General features: G+C 42.6%; 1 protein-coding gene and 2 long non-coding RNA genes across 13 annotated transcripts in view; 2 read left to right on the top strand and 1 right to left on the bottom strand.

Annotated features, from left to right (window-relative positions):
• The window catches only part of LOC309348554, a 507,755-nt gene that overhangs the window by 338,290 nt on the left and 143,371 nt on the right, over window positions 1-26,094 (top strand). The gene's annotated exons all lie outside the window — the stretch shown is intronic.
• PTPRM (protein tyrosine phosphatase receptor type M) overlaps window positions 1-26,094 on the bottom strand; it is a 413,445-nt gene that overhangs the window by 265,009 nt on the left and 122,342 nt on the right. The gene's annotated exons all lie outside the window — the stretch shown is intronic.
• LOC309348552 lies at window positions 11,563-22,864 on the top strand. Its single transcript, XR_014159472.1, has 3 exons — window positions 11,563-12,000; window positions 21,446-21,568; window positions 22,508-22,864. It is a non-coding gene; the product is annotated as an uncharacterized lncRNA (long non-coding RNA).

The following is a 26,094-nucleotide window of genomic DNA, read 5'->3' as shown; positions in this document are numbered from 1 at the left end:
TTAAAGCTGCTACGGTCTCTGCCATGTCTCAATTCTCCAAAGGACTACAGACCCTGAGTGAGTGCCTGGAACCCCATGGACTTTTGCCACCGCCTGGCAGAAAGAGGGGGAGGCACCCAACTTCTGTAGCAACACACAGGATTGGGCTGCCAGAATAACAACAATAATCAAACCAGCATATCCAGTAATGTCACATCTCTAAATATCTCCTCGTTGGCTCTGGCTTCAGATCCATCTACTGTTGGTTATACTACTTTCTGGCCTAATAATCCCAATGAACACCAGCCACCACAAACTAACTGCTCACAACGGTACACAAACTGGTCTTAAAGTTGCATTGTAGACAGAAAGAATACTGTGCCAGCAGCCTTTAAAAAAAGTCTTAGGAAGATTGCTTTTACAAGACAGGACATAAATATTTTAAATACATACATACCTACACAAACACACACAATGAATATCATTAAGCTGTGTGAGATTTAGAGGAAGAACTCATCTGCCAAAGCAAATTTCAGCTGCTTCTCATGTCATACCATTTCATTCAAAAGGATTTGTAATGAAAAGTGCATGAATGCACTGCAGTGTGTTTTTGTAAACACACACACATATATATAGACATTCTTGGAACATGCACTGCTTGTATGTCATGTAAACAAGAAAGACCGTGGGGTAGAAACATGAAAATGCCAGTGGAAATTGGTGTGGTGAGGTAGAGCCAAACTTTGATACTGACATTACTGCAGCTTACCTGGATGCGGATGGGGCAAGGAAGGAGCAAGACAGGGCTTCATGGATGCACCAGCAGAAGTGAGGCACTGGCTCTGCTGGTCCATCTGTGCATCCCCAACCTCACTGCCTCGTGTGCGTGTTTTAAGTTAAAGCACAAAACATACAGATTTCCAGACTAATTCCCGCACCTCAGGAAATAAAAATATGACAATATGCAGGTAATGCATGTTAACTGTATTTCCTGGTGTCATGCATATACGCTGTCACATGTGAATTGATAGCGCGTAAGTGGAAGAATGCCTGAAGTTAAAAATATTTCCACTAGAACAGACATTAACCTGCAAGAAGGTAAAACAGAAAAAAACGAGAAAGAGCCAGCTATTTCTGAAAACATCTTCACATTCTCTTATTTGGCAGCCTCCTAGTTCCCGAAGAGAGACCAGGATTCAGCCAGTCATTATGGTTGACAACAGGCAGTCCAATACATCATTAAATATATACAACACCCTGGAATTGAATATTAAATTGTAGTTTAAACTGTCAATTTCTCTACATAGTTGCTGATGAAAAGCTGATGGATAGCATTAGACCTCCCCTGTAGCACACTGCCAAAGGCATCTGTCCCTGTTTCAATGAATTTCAGTCAGGAGTTCAAGGCTGTCCATGACAAAGGTACTTGTTAATAAGTTTTCACTATAGGCCAGCCTTTCTCAACCTTGGTCCCCATGTGTTGATGGACTACATCTCCGAACCTCCTTAACCACGAGGGCCAGTGGTCAGGGATGATGGAAGTTGCAGTCCAACAACATCGGGAGAATCAAGCTTGAGAAAGGCTGCTATAATTGTATATGAAAGTACGTCCTTTGTACTCATTATTAACACCTGCTTCACGTCAGAAACTTTGGCCCTCTGAACACATCTGTAAAAAATGCAAATTGCTACACGCTAGTAGGCCCAGTTTCAAGTTCAGCTTCGTCAGTGGATAATATTAAAAATGCAAGCATTTGCAGTGGAAAGTTTTGCAACAGGCAAATCTGCTAGATCCATTAATAAGTCCTAGGGGAGCAGGACACATTATAAAGTGTAGCTTTGTAACAGATCCATATTGGCTGGAAAACTATTATTATATATGTAGAAAATGTGGCAGTTGAAACAATACCCTGACTTTTGCCTTCATGTTCTGTGAATTTAAATTACTATAGTACAACTTGGAGAACACTGCTTTGCACTAAGCAAAGGTGAGGTTGCATTGTTCTTTGTTTTTCCTAACTAACATAAATTACAGTATATACAAGTGCTGGTGAAGAAGTTTTTTTTTTTTTAAAGTCTTGTGCTACTATTTCCAGAACACATGTGACTACATCCATCTACTAATGGGAAAGCCAGAATAACACAAAAATCCTGAGTGAAGAGAGGTCAAGCTCACATCTTTCATGTTATGGTACATGCCCCATTTGGCTTCATTTAATTGTTTTGCAGAAATTTGATTGCACGCACTCTTGCAAAAAATCCTCCAACAATGCAAATACTATCAAACTTGCACTGAAGGAACTGTTCTAAATGGCAGGCTGTTTGCTTTGGAAGCAGAAACTTGGAACAGCAAAACACAATCTGTAAAGTCCATCATACATTTATATAATGTAAAATGACTCGCCATATCTCTTCTCTTTTCCCTCAGATTTGGTGCCTAGAAGCACAGTTAAACTCTAGACAAGCAGTTCACAGGAACATCTGCAAGCCATAGAACCGTTTTTGTATGATGCAGCTCTCTGAGATCCAGCCATTGAGAGGGTAGAGCCTGAGTTCCAGCCTAGCTGTATTCCAATAGGGGAAAGGGTCCCACACCCAATAGTGGATCACATAATAGTGGAGCCCCTTTTAAAAAGAATATTTGGACTCAATGTGACTGCATACTCACTCTTGCCCTTAGCACACATATACATCACACACTCACCACACTTACTGACCATTTAGCTGGGAAGAGAGCAAAGCAGATAGAGAAAATATAAGAGGCTATCATCCAAACCAGGGGTATGCAACCTAAGGCCCGGGGGCCAGATGCGGCCCAATCGCCTTCTAAATCCGGCCTGGGGAGGGTCCGGGAATCAGTGTGTTTTTAAATGAGTAGAATGTGTTATTTACAATGCATCTCTGGGTTATTTGTGGGGCCTGCCTGGTGTTTTTACACAAGCAGAATGTGTGCTTTTATCTAAAATGTATCTCTGGGTTATTTGTGGGGCATAGGAATTTGTTCATTCCCTCCCCCAATATAGTCCATACCCCCACAAGGTCTGAGGGACAGTGGAGCAGCCCCCTGCTAAAAAAGGTTGCTGACCCCTGATAAACCCTATATTCCAACCTCTTTCTAGCACTATAGCAGAGAAGGTGTTGGACTGAGAAGACAGCCTTTTGAATCCCCACCCCCACCTTGATTTCAAGGTTCGGGGGGGGGGGGCGTAAATTGGACTACGGAGGACTGGCAAGCAATCAACAAAATGGTGTGACAAATCAGATCCAGCCTATACACCATGAGTTTGCCACCTCTGCTCTAGCCTATCAAACCTCAGGTAACATAAAAATATATGTAGCTGCTAATGTGCCACAAGACCCCTTAAAAAAGTCATTATTCCTTAATTTGTTAGATAGAAAATAAGCATTTTACTGGCCAGGATCCACACTATCCCCACATCTAGAGGCTGTGCAAGAAGATGGTAATGTTGTTTCATTTGTACAAAACATGTAATTTTGGCTGGAGGGAAAACAACTGTCTTAAATATTTGAAAGGGGAAAAGATTGTGTCAAAACCTACAGAATTAATCCAAGGTTAAAAGTTATTTGTAAAAACAAACAAAGAAACACAAACAGGCGATACTGAAGCTCCAGCTCCATAATGTCATCAGATAATGTGTGTTGATAAATACATATAATATTGTTGCACTATCTTGGCGTGATGGGAAAGGCACAGTAGCAGAGTACATACTTTGCATGCAGAATATTCCAAGTTCTATTCTTGGCATCGCTAGGCATGAGTAGGAAAGATTCCTTTCTGGAAGAAACCCCTACAGCCACTGACAGTCAATGCAGGCAAGACAAAGCTAGATGGGCTAGATAGGCTAATAGTCCTATTTTTTACTCCACCGTCCCTTTTTGGAGGGCAGGCTTACGGTCACACATAATAAATAAATAATAAATAAATAATGCAGTACTATTTATTACCAGATGGAGTTTCTTTTGCTATTATAACAAAAAATCAAATGACTTGAAATGTTACTACTAGTTATAAGCAACACAATCCCATGTAGGTCAAATTAAATAGGGCTGCCATACATCCGGAAATCAGCAAAATCTGGACGTATGACCACCCATGTTGTCAGTGTTGTTTTCGCCAACCTTCCCTAAAAGTAGCTCAGAAATGTCAATTTTTTGCTCAACAACTTCGCCCCCCCCAATTTTTTTAAAAAAATCACTGTTTGAAATGTGGCAACCCTAAATTAAATTAATGCTCCTTGGAAATTTCATTTAGGATTGCTGCCTTAAGAACAATATGCATGAAACTACACATCTTATCTAAACGTGTGGTTTCTTGCAGTGGGAAAAATCTGTTTAAAGTAGTCTGAAATGTTGATCACAGGCACAGTGCATAAATCTGAATGAGGGAAATCGGATTTTAACATTAAGAGAAAGGAATTCTATAAAGCTAACTACTTCATCCTTGACGCAGCAACTTTTGACCTGCTCTGTGGGAATTCTCTTGTATAACAAATGTATATACTCACACTGTTAAGTTGCTTCTGGAAACTGCTCACTGCAGGTAAATGACTGCCAGAGAAGATCTCATTTTCACTGCAGAGCTTACAACTTGTCTCACATTTGTGTGTGTGTGTGTGTGTGTGTGTGTGTGTGTGTGTGTGTGAAAGAACATGGGGAATAACGAATATACAGGAAGACTGGTCTTATACTGAATATGCTGATGCTTAATAAAAGACTTTACAGGACAAGCATACTTAATGGTTAGTGAAATATACTCAGAGTCGCAAAGTGATTTCATGCTCTTTATTCAGCTCATAGTGGTGAGGAGGAATGAATGAATGTCCCCTCAAAGTATCTGCTTTATATACATTATTTACACAATGGGCTGCACATGATTGGCTAATTCCAGGATTCTACTGTAGGCCAATCAGGTTGTGGATTCACTTCAATCTGGAGCATGATTGGGTGTTTCCTGCTAACCAATCATACTGCTGCATTGTTCTAGGACCAATCAGACTGCTGCATTCTGAATCCTATTGTTCTAGGACCAATCAGACTGCTGCCTTTTGGAGCCTATTGTTCTAGGACCAATCAGACTGCTGCAGTTTGGATCCTATTCAACTCAGTACATAACACCCCTCCCCTCTAAGTTCCAGTCCTGCCCGGAAGGTCGCATTCATAGTCCTCAAGGTACGCCGGTGGCCTACGTGTGCGTTGCGGCCTGGGGTGTTCCCTGGTCCGGGGTTCAGGTTCTGGCTCGTGTTCCAAGGATGGGGCTGTTTGGTCTGGCGCAACCGGCTCGCTCAGTCGTGGTTCTGGTTCCGGTGTCCTTTCGGCCTCGCGGGTCCTCTCTGTATTTACTGATTCTGCCTCTCCTGCTTGCCCCTGCTGCTCTATGGGCCTCACTGCCCCACTGTTCCCTTGGGACTCCTCTGACCTGTCCTCCTCCTCCTGGTTTTCTCCCGGGAATCGTCGCCGTATCTGGTCGCAGTGGCGGCGCCAGCATTGCCCCCCATCTGTTAGCACCTCGTACGACACGGGGCCCGTGACCCTGGTGACTGTGGCAGGTACCCATGCAGGCTGCTGCAGTTTGGATCCTATTCAACTCAGTACATAACACCCCTCCCCTCTAAGTTCCAGTCCTGCCCGGAAGGTCGCATTCATAGTCCTCAAGGTACGCCGGTGGCCTACGTGTGCGTTGCGGCCTGGGGAGTTCCCTGGTCCGGGGTTCAGGTTCTGGCTCGTGTTCCAAGGATGGGGCTGTTTGGTCTGGCGCAACCGGCTCGCTCAGTCGTGGTTCTGGTTCCGGTGTCCTTTCGGCCTCGCGGGTCCTCTCTGTATTTACTGATTCTGCCTCTCCTGCTTGCCCCTGCTGCTCTATGGGCCTCACTGCCCCACTGTTCCCTTGGGACTCCTCTGACCTGTCCTCCTCCTCCTGGTTTTCTCCCGGGAATCGTCGCCGTATCTGGTCGCAGTGGCGGCGCCAGCATTGCCCCCCATCTGTTAGCACCTCGTACGACACGGGGCCCGTGACCCTGGTGACTGTGGCAGGTACCCATGCAGGGCCTGCCCCAAAATTCTTTGCGTACACTGGGTCCTGGGCCTCGAAGGTCCGGGGGTTCCTGCCTTCCCCCACCACTACCTCATCCTGAGCTCTATCGGGGTGAAGGCGGTCCAACCTGATTGCAAGGTGCCGACCCATTAGTAGTTCAGCGGGGCTCTGGCCAGTCGTTGAGCTGGGGGTGCTGTGCTGTGCTAGAAGGAATGTGGCAAGGCGGTACTCCCAATCCCCTTGCGTCATGCGGCGAAGGGTGTCCTTGGTGGTCCGCACCATGCGTTCTGCTTGGCCATTGGTGGCAGGGTGGAATGGCGCCGAACGGATGTGGCGGATGGCGTTCTGCACTGTGAAGGTTTGAAATTCTCCTGATGTAAATGCAGTCCCGTTGTCTGAGACGAGAGTGTCAGGGAGCCCGTGGGTTGCAAACAGCCTGCGTAGTACCCGGATGGCTGCGGACGTAGAAGTGGACGGTACCAGTGCGACTTCCAGCCATTTGGTGTAGGAGTCCACCACTATGAAGAATGTTTTCCCCTGAAAGGGGCCAGCGAAGTCCACATGCAGGCGTGACCATGGTGCTCGGGCGGACTCCCAGGACTGGACTGGGGCCCTTGGGGGATCTGGGCGGGATTCCTGGCAGGCCTGGCAGTGTTTGACCCAGGCCTCTATCTCTCCGTCGATCCCCGGCCACCACACATAACTCCTGGCAAGGGCCTTCATTCTTACTACCCCTGGGTGTGTCTCGTGTAGGGCTGTGAGGACCCTTTTGCGGAGGGGCTGGGGAACAACGACCCTGCTTCCCCATAACAGGCACCCCTTGTGGGCTGACAGTTCATGTTTGCGGGTTGTGTAGCCGGCGAATTCTGGCCCGGGGCTGCGGCTGGGCCATCCCCTCCACACCCAGTCCAGGACCCGGGAGATGACCCTATCTTTCTTGGAATGGTGTGCAACTTCTTGTGCCTGAATGGGGCGGTCAGGAAGCAGCTCCAGGCTCATAACCTCTTGTGCAGGTGCTGGGTCGGGGCCTGTTTCCGGTAGTGGTAGCCTGCTGAGGGCGTCTGCATGGCCCATCGCCTTTCCAGGGCGGTGAATCAGTGCATACTGGTAGCTGGCAAGGAAAATTGACCACCTGAGGACGCGAGGAGACAGCACTTGGGGGGTCTGCTTTTCGGGGGCAAACAAGCCAAGCAACGGCTTGTGGTCAGTCACCACGGTGAAGGGCCGCCCGTACAAGAAATCATGGAATTTTTTTACTCCCTTCACGATTGCCAGACCCTCCTTGTCGATTTGCGAGTAGTTCCGCTCGGTTTCGTTGAGTGTCTGGGAAAAGTATGCTACCGGTACCTCTCTTCCATCCGGGAGTTGGTGTCCCAGGACAGCGCCGATGCCATAGGGCGAGGCGTCGCATGCTAGCACCACCGGCAGCCTCTCGTCGAAGTGTGCCAAGACCGAGTTTGAGACAAGCAAGTCCTTGACTGCCTGGAATGCGGCCTCCTGGCGCTGGCCCCACACCCAAGGGGCCCGCTTGTCCAGGAGTCTGTGTAGGGGCTCCGCTACCGCCGCCTTGTGGGGAAGGAAGGAATGGTAAAAGTTCAATAATCCCAAGAAGGCCTGAAGTTCAGTCTTGTTCTTGGGCGCTGGGGCATCACAAATGGCCCGTACCTTGTCCCCAGTCGGGTGAACCCCTTCTGCATCCACCATAAATCCCAGAAAGTCCACTTGAGGCACTCCTAGTAGACATTTTTCCCGCTTCACCTTGAGACCCGCCATCTGGAAACGGTGCAGAACAGTGCGGAGGCGGTCCTCAAACTCCTCTGGTGTGGGCCCGGCAATCAACACATCATCAAAGAAGGGGGTGACACCAGGAATCCCTTTAAGGAGAGAGTCCATTAGATTCTGGAATATGCCTGGTGCCACGCTGACCCCGAATTGCAGCCGCTTTACCCTGAACGCTCCTCTGTGCGTCACAATCGTCTGTGCCTCTGCTGTGGCCTCATCTACTGGCAGCTGTTGATATGCTTGGGCCAAGTCCAGCTTGCCAAAAATTTTCGACCCAGCCAGGGTGGCAAGGACATGGCTGACCACTGGCACTGGGTATGCATGGGCCATGAGGGCCTTGTTTATGGTACATTTGTAGTCTGCGCAGATGCGGACCGAACCATTAGGCTTGACGGGTGTGACGATTGGGGTTTCCCAGGGGGCATTAGGCACCGGCTCCAGCACTCCTTGCTCCACGAGTCGGTCCAATTCCTCGTCTATACGGGGTTTCAGGGCGAATGGGACCCGGCGGGCCTTGAGCCTGACTGGTCGTACTGCGGGGTCAAGCTGTAGAGCAATGGGGGGGCCCGTATACTGTCCCAATTTCCCATCGAAAACCCCCGGAAACTCCTTGCATATGGCGTCCACGTCCACTTGTAAGCTCATGTGGTTCACCCCGGTGATGGCTAGTCCCAGTGGTCCAAACCATGCCAACCCCAGTAAGCTAATGTAGGGGCCCTTGACCACAAGCAAGTCCAGTTGCCGCGTCCGCCCTCGGTATTGCACCCTGAAGGTCCCCACCCCCATTGTGGGGACCTTACGTTTCTGGAAGTCCCGGAGGGTGAATGGGGCCGGCCTGAGTTTGGGACCCCCAGTAGGACACAGTTTCCTTAAGGTCCTTGCCGAGATTATGGATAGAGTTGAACCCGTGTCAAGCTCCATGCGGCATGGGGCCCCCTCTATCTGTACCTCTACATAAATTTTCTCTACGTTGGGGTGGGGCAACTGGTATACCTGGAAGTCTGTGAGCTCCGTCGAGTTGCCTTGGTGCGTTGGGCCCCGGGACCTGGGGCTCTTGGATTGGTCATCTGATGCCTGGCTTCGGGTGGGCCGAGCCCGACACACCCGGGCGATGTGTCCCAATTTTCTGCACTGCCTGCACTCTGCGTTGCGGAAACGGCAGGTCCTCCTCTCGTGACTTTCTCCACAGCTTGCGCAGTTCCCTCCTTCTCGTCGAGGCAGCTGTGGTATGTGGGCTGCTTGAGTGCGCTGCTGTACTCGGTGCACCTCCTCCCTGTCGGATCCCGAGTCGTTGGTGAGGTCTTCGTGGTGGACCCTCGGTTGGGACGGCTGGCTCAGCCGTGCCTCTTGCGTCGACCTCTCAGCAGCTTCCGTTGCCAGGGCCTCCTCCAGAGCGACCTGGAACGTTAGGTTCTTCTTAGCGTAGAGGCGTCGTTGCAGCTTCTCATCCTTCAGGCCACCGACGAGGCGGTCACGAAGCATGTTCTCCAGCTCTGAGAAGTTGCAGAACCGGGCAGCTTGGCGGAGAGAGGTCACAAACCCAGTTATGGTGTCCCCAGGGGCTTGCCGCTTTGCGTAGAAGGCATTTCGACGAGCCACCACTGAGGGCTGTGGCGAAAAGTGCCCCTTCAGCTGTTCCATTATTGTTTTGTATGGAACAGTAGCGACGTCTTCAGGCGCAAGGAGAGCCCGGGCGATTTCAAATGTCTCCTCTCCGCAGACGCTGAAGAATATTGCCCTCTTCTTGGCGTCTTCTTCATCGGTGACCCCTTTGGCTTCTAGGAGGAAGGTGAAACGGGAGGCGTACGCTTCCCAGTCTCCAGATGCTGGGTTGAATGGCGAGAAGCTGCTGTCGGTTGCCATTCTGAGTTCCTTGGGTCCCGGAGCTGAAGCCTGGATACACGGTGCGAGGCAGCGGTGCGGCAGGTGGCGGTGCTGCGGTGCTGTGTGTGGCAGTCAGCTCAGCGGCATCCCATCCTCGTCGCCAGTGAAATATACTCAGAGTCGCAAAGTGATTTCATGCTCTTTATTCAGCTCATAGTGGTGAGGAGGAATGAATGAATGTCCCCTCAAAGTATCTGCTTTATATACATTATTTACACAATGGGCTGCACATGATTGGCTAATTCCAGGATTCTACTGTAGGCCAATCAGGTTGTGGATTCACTTCAATCTGGAGCATGATTGGGTGTTTCCTGCTAACCAATCATACTGCTGCATTGTTCTAGGACCAATCAGACTGCTGCATTCTGAATCCTATTGTTCTAGGACCAATCAGACTGCTGCCTTTTGGATCCTATTCAACTCAGTACATAACAGTTAGCATACTCTACAGATGAGGAAATACACAAAATACACCCCACCCAATCCACAAATCCTTGCACTCAGCAAGTAGCACTCATAATGCAGGGTGCAATGATCTCTGCTAGCAGGAATGTAGTGTACAAGGTATACATGCATCCGCTGCATCCACACAAAACGGGGGATTAATGCCACTGGAGCTGATCCCTACAACCACGTTCACATGGAGAAAATTTAGAATCAGTTGTTCTGCTATCTTTGAACATTTGGCAATACTTTGTAGGCAACATGTAAAAAATGCTATATTTTTTGAGCACAAACTGTTTATGAAGCATTTTATCCTCCACCCTTGATCCCAAAAGGAATAAAGCTAAAAAAATCAATTACAGCACTGAAAAGCAATGAAGAACATAAAAAATGTACACTCTGTAACTAGTCCACCACCTTTAATAATATCTTGTCTGATTTTCCTCCTGTAGTTAACTGCAAATAAGTCCCGTATTTCTAAAAACACCATTATACAAGGCTATATGTATAGCAAGTTCTTCACACCCCACCCCCTGCATTCCTACTCTGAGATGTGCCAATTGATTTAATTGTTTTCTTTTACACAGATTCCTCTCTGTAGCTATTCCAGGAAATGTTTTGAAATATTAAAGTACAGTGGTACCTCGGGTTAAGAACTTAATTCGTTCCGGAGGTCCGTTCTTAAGCTGAAACTGTTCTTAACCTGAAGCACCACTTTAGCTAATGGGGCCTCCTGCTGCTGCTCTGCTGCTGCACGATTTCTGTTCTTATCCTGAAGCAAGGTTCTTAACCCGAGGTAATATTTCTGGGTTAGCGGAGTTAGTAACCTGAAGCGTGTGTAACCTGAAGCGTATGTAACCCAAGGTACCACTGTACAAGTTCAAATTAAATACTTAAAATCATTTTTCCATGTAAGAGGGTTATGTGGAAATGCTATGTGAAACACATTAAAATGGGTATGTGCTCATTTTAAAAATCAATTTATCCCTAGAGATTATGGATGAGCAGAACCAATCCATCACCCCTATGTCCAGTTCATATTGGATATTCTTCGTGTGCTTCCCAAACAAGAGGGTCCAGAGGGTGGCAACACAAGAATGGGCCTTTTCTGCAGTGGTTCCCTGTTTGTGGAATGATCTTCCCAGGAAGGTTTGGCTGGGACTTTCATTATATACCTTGAGGCGACAGGTGAAAACGTTCGTCTTTGTTCAGGCCTTTGGCTGATTAACATCACATACCCCTTTCAAATGTGTGGGAGGGAGTAGGGTAAGGGGCTTATTGGTTTGGGGTCCCCCCTTTCTTCTTGTTTTTATTACGCATTTTGTGTTTTTATATGGCATCTCTATGTTGTCAACTGCCCTAACATGTACGGATGAAGGGCGGTATACATATTTAAGAACAAACTGAAAATAAAATAAAATAAGGACTTCCACCAAGCACCTGAAATTAACCCTTTTAAACAACTGATCCGTTCCGTTCTGGTGAGATATCTAGGCCTCCCTGGGAGTGACGGCACCTAGAGGCCTGCTTATTGCAAATGCCACCCTTCCTAACTTACCAAAGTGGAGGGGCAACAAGGAGGACATTCAGTAGGGTTTCCTTTTTCCTCTGAATGTTGCCACATCTGCACAGCAGGACACACAGATGCCTGAAACCATGGAAAAGGAGTTCATAGTGTCTCCAGATGCTGCTGTGCATGTGTCTTTAACGTACTATAATATCTAGAGACAATGGGGAACATTTCCCACGATTCCCAGCATTAGTACACTGTGAGCATTAACAACAATGTTAAAGGCATGCGGCCCTACTGAGCTGTTTCCTGGAAACTATCTAAGCTATCTTCTCCCACAAACACTTTGGTAAGTTTGGGAAATGTGGGATTCCTCTCTTCCATTTTCACTCCACCATTAATAAATGCCCTTATTCAGAAATATGCATGTAGAATTTCGTGTTAATGTAACAGCTGTATATGTAACAGCTTTTTTGTTTTTAAAAAAGGCTGTTTAAGTTGTCTGTTGTTGCTTTAGTTTTCTGTATACTACTTAGACTTATTTTACATTAAGTAGTATAGAAATAGTTTTAATAAAACAAGATTAAACGGCAATAGTAGTTCAGATATCTGTGAAAATCAGAAAAAACATAGTGGAGTTATCTCCATCCACCCCTCTCCCCAATGCTCTTCATCTGAGTTTTGTTAGAACGCTAAACATAAACTTCAATAAGCTCAAAAAGTAAGGTAATTTAATGAAAGAAAAACAGTTTTATTAAGTCCTTATTACTTTCACTTCATTATCTGTTCAATTGGTGGATTATCTAATATCATTAATTTTAACACAGATCAGAGACAATGAATACTGGATTAGTCTTTTAAATGTACGGCTTCACCTCATCTTTTGCTAATTTTCTGTCACTTTGCAATATATTTTAGTAATAAAATTCTCAGAGATCATACCCAGAAACAGAAAAAGCAATGGCTGGAAAATGTCAATGATAGGCAACCTTATATTAATATTGTTTAATACTTCTATGGAATTATTTTGCTCATACATAGTAATTAAATTTCAGATGAGAAGAAAGCTGTTAACAATTCCTCCTTCTTACATACGGTACTTTCTTTTTGGATGGGAAAAATAGGAACCAAAACAAGTTGCTGACACAATTCAATTTTATAGCAGAGTCTCCTTTTCATTCTGCCAATCAACTCTTCATCTGGATTTACTCCGGTATGCATTAGCAATGAGCTAATGAAAGTCGGTTTCTCAGGTGTCACTCCAAACTGGAAGGCAATTCTGTCTGACCAGTAGGAGGCAGGTAATAGCAAAGAACTTCCTTGAAGGCACTCCTTAGTATGTCACATAGCCCACCTCTTCAGAAACTTTCTTCTCTAAGCAGGAGATGGAAGTGCTTTTATGAGATATCTGTGGTTTTTAAAAGAGCTGCTTTGAAGAAAAGGAACTGGAATTTTTTTTCCTAACTAAAGAAGGACCATGTTCACAGAGTCAAAGTGAAGAAGACCTCACTGCCTCACACAACCCTCATTAATTTGGTAAATTCAGAGTTGGTTAGGTAGGAAAATTTCCCTATGCTAAGACTGTAGAAAGGAGACAGCTCCCCATTCATTTGTTTAACCCCTTTAAAATCCCTCTAAAGTGGTCTTAGTGGTTCGGCATCTAAAAGAAAAGTCCTATTATCATGATTAGATACTTGGGGTGGTATTCCATTACGTATTTGCACTAGCACAATGAGACCACTTCCCTCCCAAAAAAATCTGTCTTGGAGAGTGGAGGGAAATGCCAGAACAGATTTAGAGGACATGGGAAAGGGAAGGAGCAGAATGCTCTGCTGCTCAAGGATAAATCCTTGCACCAATAGAACATTCTTCTTAAAGCTATGTTGAGTACAACCCTTTGTTTTCTGCAGAGAAATACTACCATACCTGTTATGTGTCTGAGAGTTACAACAACCTTATGAGATGACTGCACATTTCAACATCCTAGTCTGCTGCTTACAATGGAATCTGTGTCTTGGAATAGGGAAAGGATCCTTCTTGTTATTGAGGTGTCTGTGTTTTATATGTTTGTTAATTATTGCTTGAATTCAAATAGTCTGTTTTCAGCTAGTTACTTTATTTGGAACCAGAAGGAAGGGTGATCCAAAGAAGAACCTTATGGAAAATTCTTCTTGATGCCAGAGAACATTATGGTGGTGATCTGTATCCAGAAGAATTTGATGTCCCTCTTGCCAGGGACCAATCACTACCTTGTAGAGTTTGGGCTCAGTGCAAGGTTCCACAACCTCTGCAGAACTCTCTTCCTTGTCCCCATAATTTTATTATTATTTTAAAATTTTGTAAATCATACCTTCACACAAATATGGATTCCACACTGGTATACATAAAAATTCCAAACATTAACACAATATTAAAACAGACACTATCAAAACACAATAAAACATCAGAGGAAAGAAACTGACTGCCCACAATAATCTACAGTACAAATCCAAGCTTTCAATCGAGGGGACAAAATACATTATCAAGACGCACTGCTGTTTACTCTGCAGTCATCTTTGACAATGCACCTGGGTTCAGACTATGATACAAAATGGTCTAGATTGTGCAGCATGGCTGTGGTGTGTATGGCTTCAATTTGAAGGCCTTTTGGCTTCTTCCATATCCATGATTCTATAATTGCCATGACTGACTCACAGCTGCTAGGCAGAAATTTATACCTGTGGTGATGTTTCATCTCATCTCTAACTATTGTTTTTCAGATCTTTTACAAAAAGAAGTTTTGAAGAAACCCTTAGTTCATTTACACACTCTGCCCTGCTTTAAAAAGTCATTTTAAAAAGTTTTTCATCTTCAAAAAGTTATTTAATACAGAGATGCATACAGAGATGCATACAGAATTCAAGCACTCTTTCCATGCATCACTCACACGTAGGGTATCATAAGATACTTCGGGGAGCATGCATGGCTGTGCTGCTGGCACTGAAAATGGTGCCCTCAACTAGTCCTATCCCACTACTGTTTATGTACCCCACATGGACATCTGCAAATAAACATCTGCTTAAGCTGCTTACAAAGAGACACCCATTTGCAGACTTGGTGCTTAACGTGTGAATAGCAATGGGGCAAGGCCAGTGGGAAATGGAACACTGTAGGTGCAGTCTTGCTTCCTGTTGTATCCATGATTGCTGAGAATATGAGTAGCATGTTAAAAGGGATAGAGAAAACGGGAAATTGATGTCACTCAGGTGACAGGTTCCTTCTCCTCATAATGAATTAGACAACACTGAAGTCCTTATAGAATGAACAATGACAATACAAGATGTATGTGACCTAAAGCATGATACATAATAGTCATTATCACTGAAACCTAGTTGATGCCCAATAACAGATGTCCATAATTAAGGTCAGTATGTCATTAAAGACACAAACTATGTGATGGTGCTAGACTTGTATTGTAAATGCACAACTGTCCTACTTACATCTAAAGCTAGACGTGAGAGTGGTCACATGGGTGAAAACCGCTAAACACCAATACAGAGAAAGGTCTCACTCCTGCAGTCCATCCCCTTAAATCCCTTCTTCCTTAACCAGGCTCTGATACAGGAAGTAGAGCTAATACATTCTGAGAGATGTCAGTGTGGGAACAGTTTTGTATGACAGAGAGATATTATAATAATATTTTTTCAGTAAAGAATAGCATACATATTACAGCTGCCAATACTGTAAAATTGTAAAAATAACTAATATAGCTGTATTATAACGATACAGCACTACACAATTCCGCTCTTCAAATACTGTGCCGTTTCATACTCTTTAAATTTAAAAGATACAGTGGTACCTTGGTAGTCGAATGGCTTAGTTGTCGAACAAATTGGCTACTGAATGTCGCAAACCCAGAAGTGTTCCGGTTTGCAAACATTCTTTGGAAGCTGAACGTCCGACACAGCTTCCGCGGCTTCTGATTGTGGCTTCCAGAAGCCGCACCTTGGTTTTTGAACCATTCCTGGAGTCGAACAGACTCCTGGATCTGATTAAATTTGAGAACCAAGGTACCACTGTATTGTGAAAGTGTCAAGGTAAAAGGACGGGACTACCATACATTCTAAGTGCCCAATTTAAGTGGAACAAGCATGTTTTCTTTGAAGGTGCCCCAGACTCTGCCTTCATCCTGGGCTGCCCCAATTTCACGGCGCCTGTGGATGGGGGCTGTAGAAGCAGCTCCTGTAGCGGCAGAAGCATTGTAAAGGAGAATTTTCTAGCCTTTGGGAAGAAGGTGTGAGGCTCTGACAGGATCCTGGAGCCCTTCTGCCTCCTTCCCAAAGCCAGCAAGCACTTACAGGGCTTTGGGAAAGAGGTAGAAGGGCTTTCACACCCTGTCTGAGCATCACGCCTCCTTACCTAAGCCAAGCAGAAGCTTACTGGGCTTTGGGAAGGAAGTGCAAGGCCCGGGTCCTGATTTTTATTGGGAGAATGTTGGAGCTTATGGACTAGGTAAAGGTAGTGGCCAGCATGACTAAGCCGCTTCTGGCGAACCAGAGCAGCGCACAGAAACGCCGTTTATTTTCCCGCCGGAGCGGCACCTATTTATCCACTTGCACTTTGACGTGCTTTCGAACTGCTAGGTTGGCAGGAGCAGGGACCGAGCAATGGGAGCTCACTCCGTCGCAGGAATTCGAACTGCCGACCGTCTGATCGGCAAGTCCTAGGCTCTGGGGTTTAACCCACAGCACCACCCGCGTCCCTTTTATGGACTACTAGCTTTTAAATTAATATCATACCTCCTGGCACATCTTCCTTTATTTAGAAGCAAATATTCTGATTTATACACCTGCTAAGCCACAGTGCTTAGCTTTTAAGATAGTCTATTATTCTCATTAATTTCCAAGGGAATCAGCTTGCTTGAATCTCAGCATTGTATCTTAACTGATTTGTGGACTATGTGGTCAGCTTCTCAAAATTAGAAGGAATGCTGAGTAGAGAAGCTCATAGAGGGAAGAGAGAAAATTAAAAGATTAATCTTTTCACTACTCATTATCATTGTTTACAGCTTTCCATTTATCTCTGTTCAGGTGATAAATAGACTGATCTGTTGCACTTTTGTTATACTCAATTTCTCTGGATAAATAAGCCTTAGTACTTCTTGTATTTGATTGTTTCCTTCAGAGACAAGGCTAGCCAACTTTGCTTGGAATACTTAAATTCTAGAGGAGGAGTTTCTTTTTTTCACTTTGCGCAATCATGCATATTTCAAATTCTGATAGCCTTCTCAAGGGTCCCCATCTTTCTGTTGTGTGTTTTTAACATTGTTTAAAAGTTAATACTGTTTAAGTATTCATTATTTGTGCAGCTGCTAGCAAGCAAACTCAAACTTTAATCATCATCATCATCACAATAATAATCACAATAACAATAATAATGATCACAATTCTCAGCAAGAGTAATCTAGTAAATTGAGTGAGATACTTTATTTTTCTCAAGAAAGGATTAAGCGTACCTTTACTGGAGATTCTTTATGGGGTGACACTTCCACGGGTATCTGTCACATTTTATTTAGCCTTACTTTTATTTTGTCTAGGCTAATATTTGTGAGTTTTCCGTATTTACTGCCATGTTGACCTTAGCAGAAATTGTAACCGTGGGATTGTAGTCAACTTTTAACCATAGTAGACCCATTAAAATTAATGGCCATGACTAACTTAGGTCTATTAACTTTAGTGGGTCTACTCTGAGTAAAAGTTATTTGACTACAAGAAGAGACAACTGTGGAAATCTTCTGGATAGGATGGCCATTTATTTATTTAGAAAATACATCAATAGATAATTTGAGATTGAAAACGAAGGTTATTTATTATTTTTACAGGGCTTATTTTTGCCTACACATTTGAAATGGGCCTCAACCATCAGAAAAATAATTGTTTTATCGGTTTGGAACAGCAAACAGCCAGAAATCAGCAGTAAAGCACTTGAGATCACTGTACCTTGAGTCCCACCCTCCATCCCTCACACACAAACACACACAGACACAGTGCTACAGACGCTTACAGCACACTAATGAGAGCACTGGTATAAAGGAAGTGAAACTCTTTTACAAGCCCAGTGAAATCCACAGTTCCATGAAGTCTTTGTTGGCAACAATTACAAAGGATCTTGGAAGTCATATAAAACCAAAAGTTACCAATGCCAACATACTTAAAAACACTAAACCAGTCAGTTGCTCCATCCTTATTGGTGAGTCAAATCCTTATTGGTGATCCATATACTCATATGGAAACGGAAGCGGGAGGAGGAATACTTGCATCTTGCTTTATTCAGACACTACAGCCAACAAATGTTTTTCTAACCAGAAATTACCTCCATTTATTTTATCTAGACATATTTATGAAAGATGAAACTATTTTTTATATATAAAAAAGAAAACAAGCAGTAAGTGTTTCATATTAATGTACAATACTGTAATACATTAGCAATTTTCCATTAGTGCAAGTACATCTATAACAACTCAGCAAGAAAGATATACACCCTCATGGCTCTTTCATTTAAAGACAGAATTACAGGAAAATAAATAATAACTATTTGTTCTGCAATGCAAGAACATCAAGGCACGACTGGGTATCAAACAACCTCAGGGAAAGAAATATACATATCACTGGATATATCCTGGAAGGAATTTATAAAACTTATTTGAATAACATGCCCAATAATATGAACTCCAGAGAATTATTACATGTCTGTGTAATTTAAATATATATTGTGGGTAGCACAGAACCTTTAAATATTATTAATATGTGTATTATTTAATATAATTCACTTTGATATGCAGATTCCATGAAATACTGCCAGAACAATGCAAGATCTTAAAATGAAGCTAGAAAGATACTGATACTTCATCAACAACTCATATGCTGAAGACTCTAAACAGCCAATGTTTGCCTGTACTTTTGCAGCTTCATTTTCTATTGTCTTCTGATTTGCTTGCTTTGTTCCTTACCAGCTTGTTCATAATTTCATTTCATTCGTAATTTTATTTGTATGCCACTTTTCCATACACAAAAAATGTGCTTAAAGCGGCTTATAACAAAGAAAACAGGAGTCTATTTCAAAATCAAACACTACAAAAACAATTTCATAACAACATAATAAAACAACAGCACAACAGCAAATATAAAAACATACAAAAACAAAATTTCAGTACTATAAGCAAGATTACGTGAATGACATCCAACAACAAAAATAACAGCTTGACAGCTTCACCTTGGTTCTAAAAACACTTCTCCCCTGGTGTTCCTCACCTACAGAAGCTTCTTATAAATAAGACTTCCAAAAGCAAAGAGTGGGGTGGTTGGAAGTGCCATCTCGATGTGTGCGTGCGTGTGCGTTTGGGTGCACACTGTGGGTGTTCAGCCGGGCGACCCAATGAGTTATGAGTGTGACGTCGCACAGAACAACATGGGCACAATCTCCACAAGAGTTCAGCCTAGTTGCTGCCGTAGTGCCAGAGTCAACAGAGGCAAGGCAGCAGGCAGTGGTGGGCGCAAACCGAGCAGCTTTCAAGCAACGTGACATCACCCACAATCTGGGGCTCAGTTGATGTTTGCTCCAATTCAGCGGTAAAGATTGGGTTTCCCAGGGTAAAGTGGTGGGACAAGCGGAAATCTGGATGAGCCCCAAGCTCAAAAAACAAGGAGAAGAGTATATATAATCATTATCATAAATGTCAATCTGCCTACTTGTAGAAGTGGTACATTAAAAACTGTACAACTATCGGAAAGCTGTTTCTTATGTACACTATTATTAACCAGCACATAAAATGTGCAGAAAACAACTATGGGTAGTGTTCAGCTTAGTTTTGCTCTAAGTGAACCCACTTAAAGTAATGAACATGACTAAGTTTGAGGGCCTTCTCGGTAGTGGCACCTGCCCTGTGGAACGCCCTCCCAGCAGATATCAAGGCAATAAACAACTATTTTACTTTTAAAAGACAACTGAAGGTGGCCCTGTTTAGGGAAGTTTTTAATGTCTGACGCTGTATTGTTTTTAATATTCGGTTGGAAGCCGCCCAGAGTGGCTGGGGAAACCCAGCCAGGTGGGCAGGGTATGTATAAACAAACAAACAAACAAACAAACAAACAAACAAACAAACAAACAAACAAACAAACAATTTTCCTTTCAATAGGTGTACTTTGAGTATAGTCTAATGCTACCCTATGGCAATAAAAAAAATTAAACTATTTTTAATTCAAATGTGTAACTTGTGCACTTTGAAAGTTAGAGTCTCCCTGCAGAAAGTTAAATAATTCATACCTAAAAATGTGCCATGTTGATCACACCATATGTGACTATACATTTGAAAAAATACCTTCATTTTTTTAAAAAATGTAATTAATATTAGACATATGCTGCATTTTAGTTTCAATAATACTTAGACCAGCACTCGCCCACTCCCAGCAAATGTACAGACTAAAAAATTTGGTAGTTTGTTTTTTAGTTCTCTCTATAAATAATATAAAATAAAATAACTCCTTCCATTGGCACAGCTTGGGACATACAGATGTAAATATGGACAGCATTCTTTTAAAAATAAAATAACCTCATGGAAGCAACAGCTTCTCTCCTCCTCCTCAATTTAGCATGTCCACGCACGCGCACACGCACACACACACACACACAAAATACTTCTAAGATTTTGAGAAGAAGCAACAATACATCAAATAACTATTGATAATGATTTATTATTTATTCACCAGCAATAGTGTAAACGTGCTGAAGTCAAGTCAGCATCCCAATGGCAAGTTCTTCCCCGCTCTCCAGACAGGCTGCAAGGCTTGGGATGTGTTGGTATCTAAATCCCCGCTATCACTCACAGCCACCACATATTCTATTGCCTTTTCATGCAAACTACAGGCAATAATCATGTGTTCAATCCACATTATGATGGCCATATTAAATTTTATTGCATTCACTTTGAGACTATGTTAGTAATGCATGCAGAAATGGGTTTTCAAGGTCTACCAGTAAAAGCAGTGGGGTGGGGTAGCAAAACCTAAAAATAGTTTTCTAGCATTTTAATCAACAGCTTGATTTAAGGGCTCAGATTATGAAACAGCTTTCCCTATGAAGTGTGGCTGACCCCTTCCCTCACTATTTTTCACACATTATTGAAAAACTTTTAATACCAGACAGCTTTTATTTTTTGAAGGCGGCAATGTTTTTATGCATCTTCAACTGCTGACCCAGGGTTTTTTGTTTTTGTTTTGCAGTTAATGTTATATGTGTTAAAGACTCCCCTGAGTTTTACACTAGAAGGGTGAGATATGCATATTTTAACTAATAAGAGCCAACTGAAAAATTAGAAGCCCCATGAGGAAACTGCCCCAAATCTCCTTTGCATGGTAGAGCTCCTTATGGTGGATTTAACAATATGAAAGCTGCTTTAAATATGTTTTAACATAAACACATGGAAGTGTTCCCCATGTTAGAAACTGTGCAGAAAGTCTCTCCATGCCAACCCAGTGATGGCAGCTTTCAGGTGGTCACCAGACTACAGGCAGTGATACCATTTCCCCAGCATCTACAGAAGTCCAGTGAATCAGTAGTGGTTGGATAATGCCTTTGCAATTTATATTAAATGTGAATTGTGGCCAAGGACATATTAAAATAAGCTTGCAGTTAAATTTCAACTATGCTAGCCCCAACTTTACACCCATTATGCAACATTCAAAGACTTCTGATCAAAGCTGTTAAATGTAGTATAATACTTCACACTAATGAATTGCTTTGTGTATGTCTCCAATAAGATTACATCAAGATGCTTTCACTTAGATATCTTACAAGCAACAATGAGATTTTTCAGTGCCTTTGAGAACATCTACACTTTTGTAATGCCACACAAAGGAATGCATCGAACAAAAGAAAAAATGGTAATTATACTTTAAATTATTATGCTACAACTAAAATGCCTTGCATAACATCCTCGTTATAGACAAGGGTTAACAGGAGAAGAGGGGCAAAACTCTCTCTACAGCGGTACTGGTTGCATTTAGTTAAGACTATTGCAAAAAGTTTGTAGGCACAGCCCCATCATTGAATTACATTCACTGGATGAGGAGAGGACTCCAAATAAACTCGTTACATCAGCAGGATGCAGAGATACACTATCATAACTGATTTATGCCAAGGAATATGATTAAAATCCTATATTCAATGAAAGATCAGTTCCACTCCAAATACTGGTGTAATGCTCCACATATAAAAGTTGTGTTTCACCACTGAAGTCAGTGGGAGTCCAAGATTACTACATAATGGAAGGTGGCATTCAGAACAGCTTTACAGCCAGTCATAGCAAGCTAGTAGTAACATATAAGATCCAGAACAATCAGTGCTCAGAATGAAGTAGTCAACTGTGCATCTAGAAAGGAAGCTAGAATGTAAACATAAAGGCAATGGTGCTGCTGCTGCGAAGGATGCTTGGCCCTTAAAACTATGGCTAAGCGATCAGAAGGAATAAACATGAAAGTTTTAAAAATCTTTGCTTCTGAAAAGATTTTCTCTCTTCTAACAGGAGCAACTTGCAGCAAGAAGTAAAGGAACAGAAACAAAACAAATGATGCCTTGTGCCTTTAACAGCTGTGTGTCTGGCACAAATTAAACAAGCCAAGCCTTTTCTAGTATGGAAATACAATTATGGGAAAGTTTCAACAGTTGACATTCTGTCAAACATCTGATAACTTGTGTGCAACGTATAACTTATTTTGGACTCCCCACATTCTGAATGCTAGGGGGAAATGCCAAAGTTGATTTTTTATAAATTAAAAAGTTCATTTGATAAACTTGAATCGAACTACCTCCTTTTTAAACAGAAATTTCCAAGCACTGTAAAGAAAACACATCTGATATATCCAGTGATGTACACACACTACCCGCTAAAGCATCTGAAAGCATAAGCAACAGCTCCAATCTCCTGGGATACTACTGGTGTGATAAGCCAGCCAACTGCATGAACTGAGGAGGGGCAGGAGAGCGGAACAAGGTCAGAGATGAAAATAACAAGCAACTACTGAGAACTTGGGGCAGTGCGGCAGAATGGGATGATGGAGAAGAGCAAAACTAAATTCATGGGTGAGATGAGGTGAAACTGGGGACTCCATGGCTCTCAGCTCATTCTCTTAACCATCACTATGTATACTAGCTTTTGAGTAAACTTTTAAATAATTGAATCACTTCATTTATTCATTGGGGGGAGTCCAAACAGCTTGCTTAAAAAATGCTGTGGCTCAGCATAAGTTTTTAAAACCTCTTGCAGTTACACCCAATTATTAGTCTGCATTTTCTTGGATGAGCATTCATACAGCCATAAATATTAATAACTGAACTTTCTTAAAGCTTGTCTTCAGCTGTTCCATCATATTATCAGCAAACAAGATGGTATGTTTTAATATTACTTAGCCATCTGAATAAAAGACTAAACACCTTTTGGGGATTTGACAGATCATTTACTAAAATACAATGAGCCCTCTACTTACGGAACCCAGTTGTCACAAAATTGTGAGCAAGCTTTAAAGTAATAATGGCTGTTTCTTGCATGACAAATCTAATACTGTCAAAATCATATTTGCCTATTTTTTTCTTGAATTATCAAGGAAGCTAAAGTTAGGAAAACAATTATCTCTACATAGATGAGCTGTCAGAAACAAACTGAAGGAATTCTATAATTTTACTTGTACCATCAGGTTCGATAGTTCAGTGCAGTAACCCCAGATGCTCTGCAAATAGAGCAAACCAGATACCACTACAGTCTTCTAGCAAAACCCTTTGATACTTGAGAATTCACAACCCCCACGTATGCAGAGATATAATTTGATGAGTGTTTCTGCAAGTACCTGAAACCAGTTGATTTCAAAGGATGCACACATTTCATCAACTGGAGCCTCTCTGGAGGCTGCTAGTGAATCTTAGTTTGCATATATTATTAGCATAATACATTTGTTTTTCTGCAATATATTGACAGGGCGTGTTGATGAGCAACATGAAACTTCAGGGGGGTTTTTTCCATTCAAGAATGGTGCTTGCATTCCAGTCTTCTCTTCCCTGCTATGCTTTCTGGTGCCTTTAAGGGGCAAAAAGGCAGCTCTTCTGTCATTCCAGTGTCCTGGGATACTTCATTAATTTTGGGTTGCTGTACCTACACAGCTTCTTGCCTTGTTATTCTTCAGTCATGCAGCTTACAGAGGGGTGGGGCACAGATCCTTGAGGGCTAGGATGGAAGCATTATTATTCTCACAAGGCCACGACCTTCTTCTGCAGATTGGAACATTAGCTACCTTCTCTGACATAAATGTGATGCTTGGAACAGGGGGGAAATTAAATTCTATCTATCCCTTCAGTGACAGCAATTTCTAATTTATTCTGCCTTCACAAAATAGAGAACATATACAGAATTATAATCAACCTTTTTTTAAACCAGAGTAAAAACACATTTTGATTTTTGAAATTCAGAGCTCTTCCATATTTTGCTTCTCACTGTGACTTTAGCTTCAAGTTGGAAGCAAAAGAAAGCTGCGGTTGAGGGAACTGGACCTGGAAAATATAAGAAACTTTCAACCTAATGGCTATAACACAAAGTGAAGAAGTTTGGGGAAGTCCATTCACACAAAAGGGTTCACCAGGGAAATAATCATTTCATACTATTTTCAATACTTAGTCCTGTTTCATGACAAGTAATGCAGACTTATCCCAACCCCACTTCCTGATCATTAGTAATTCTTATCAAGTCCCGCCCAGTGTTCCAATGCAACCTATCTTGCGTGCAGAGTACCCAGTATGCTGATCGTGAGATTATAAAAAACTTGTAAAGTATTTTACGAAATAAGTACATGTCCCGTAACTGATGTCTCATATCCTAGAGAAGGAAAATATGGTTTCAGTGTGCTTCAGAAAGGCCACAGCTGATAACATCATTATAAGAACTGTGAATAACTAATGATGTTGGAAAGTAGAGAAGCAGTTAAATACATGTGGGAGGGGGAACTAAGAGTTGATACTAAACTGCAAGGAAACTAACTTGTAACTAACTTGTAAATAAAATAAAATAAAAATGTGCTGCAGAATTCAGAATGGTGCAACATATGTTAAATAGCTAAGCTTTGATTTGCACATGATTCCAAAAAGTACAGATCAGTACAATTCATACGGGAATTGGCAAAGAATGCACTCAACCATCTCTATATGACAATACAGATTCTTCACACAGAATGCAGCGAATTAATTCATTTATCCATTTGCTAAATTAATTTACTTGGTTTTCAATTGATACCTTTGTCACTTAGTATGTGCCACACTGTCCATTACAAAGATTCATATGTTTGGAATGAATTTTGCTGAGACAAACCATCTTTTTAATTTACTTCTTACTTTTGTTATTGCTGAAATATACCAGATTGTGTGTGGGGTGTTTTTTTTGGAGGGGAGGTACATTTAGCTGGAATGAGGACATTAGATATAAATGTTAGTTGCATAATCTTTAACTCAGTCTCAGGAGTATATCCACCAGTATTAATTGTGTTAGCTAAATAGAAACTGAATATTGAGATACAGGATTAATCTGAATATCAGTTGTTGGGGATGAGGGCAAAACAGCAGAGATCTGGTTGGCCAGTTGCCAACTTGTAACATAAAAGTTGTAACATAAAAGAAAATGTTTTCTGATCCAGCAAGGATCTACTTCTATGCTTCCTCAAACTTGGCCAGACAGGTCCAGATATTGCAAAGTTTGTTTGTTGCTACGGGTCAGGAGTTTCTCTGTGTCCTGTAGCCTAGTTTGGGGACTGCACAGCTGCCTGAAGCCTTATTATCATTGTTTTGGAGCTCTTCTCCAAAGTAGATTCTCCAAGAGGTGAAGTGTTAATGATACAACTTGGTTAAAGTTGCCATCTCTTAGCCACTATAATACAGTCACTTCTATTTCTGGAAAAGAGATGTCAATCAAAGCAAGTATGTTGTGTTTGAGCTAGGGGTATGCTAAATATTTGGATAGATCCAGAATCAAAGCAGGACAGCTTAAGACAGATTATGGGCTTGTTTGAATCAAGGCAGGATGCCCAAAGCACCCTGAACCAAAGCAGAGATCATCAAAGCACCTCAAACCATAAAAGAGTTGGATTTTTTTAATTAAAAAGATGCTGCAATTTGTCTGCAAAACCTGAAACATTTCCTTCTAAGATTGCTATATAACCACAGTGAGGAGAGATGTGGAGGAAATCTCTTTTGTATAGGACAGGTCTAGCTTCTAATGAGAATTTATTTTATCAGGGGTCCCCAATCACACACTTTTGGGGAAGTGATGCTAAAGTAATCACCTTGTTCTTGTCTGTTCTATTCTCTCCCCTCTGCTTGCTCTATACATGTGGTGTTTGCTTGGGAAAAGCTGGATATTCAAGTTCTTTTATCT

The sequence above is a fragment of the Podarcis erhardii genome, assembly GCF_964252035.2.
Source record: "Podarcis erhardii genome assembly, chromosome: 8".
Taxonomy (NCBI): Eukaryota; Metazoa; Chordata; class Lepidosauria; order Squamata; family Lacertidae; genus Podarcis; species Podarcis erhardii.
This window is presented reverse-complemented; position numbering and strand designations above follow the sequence as displayed.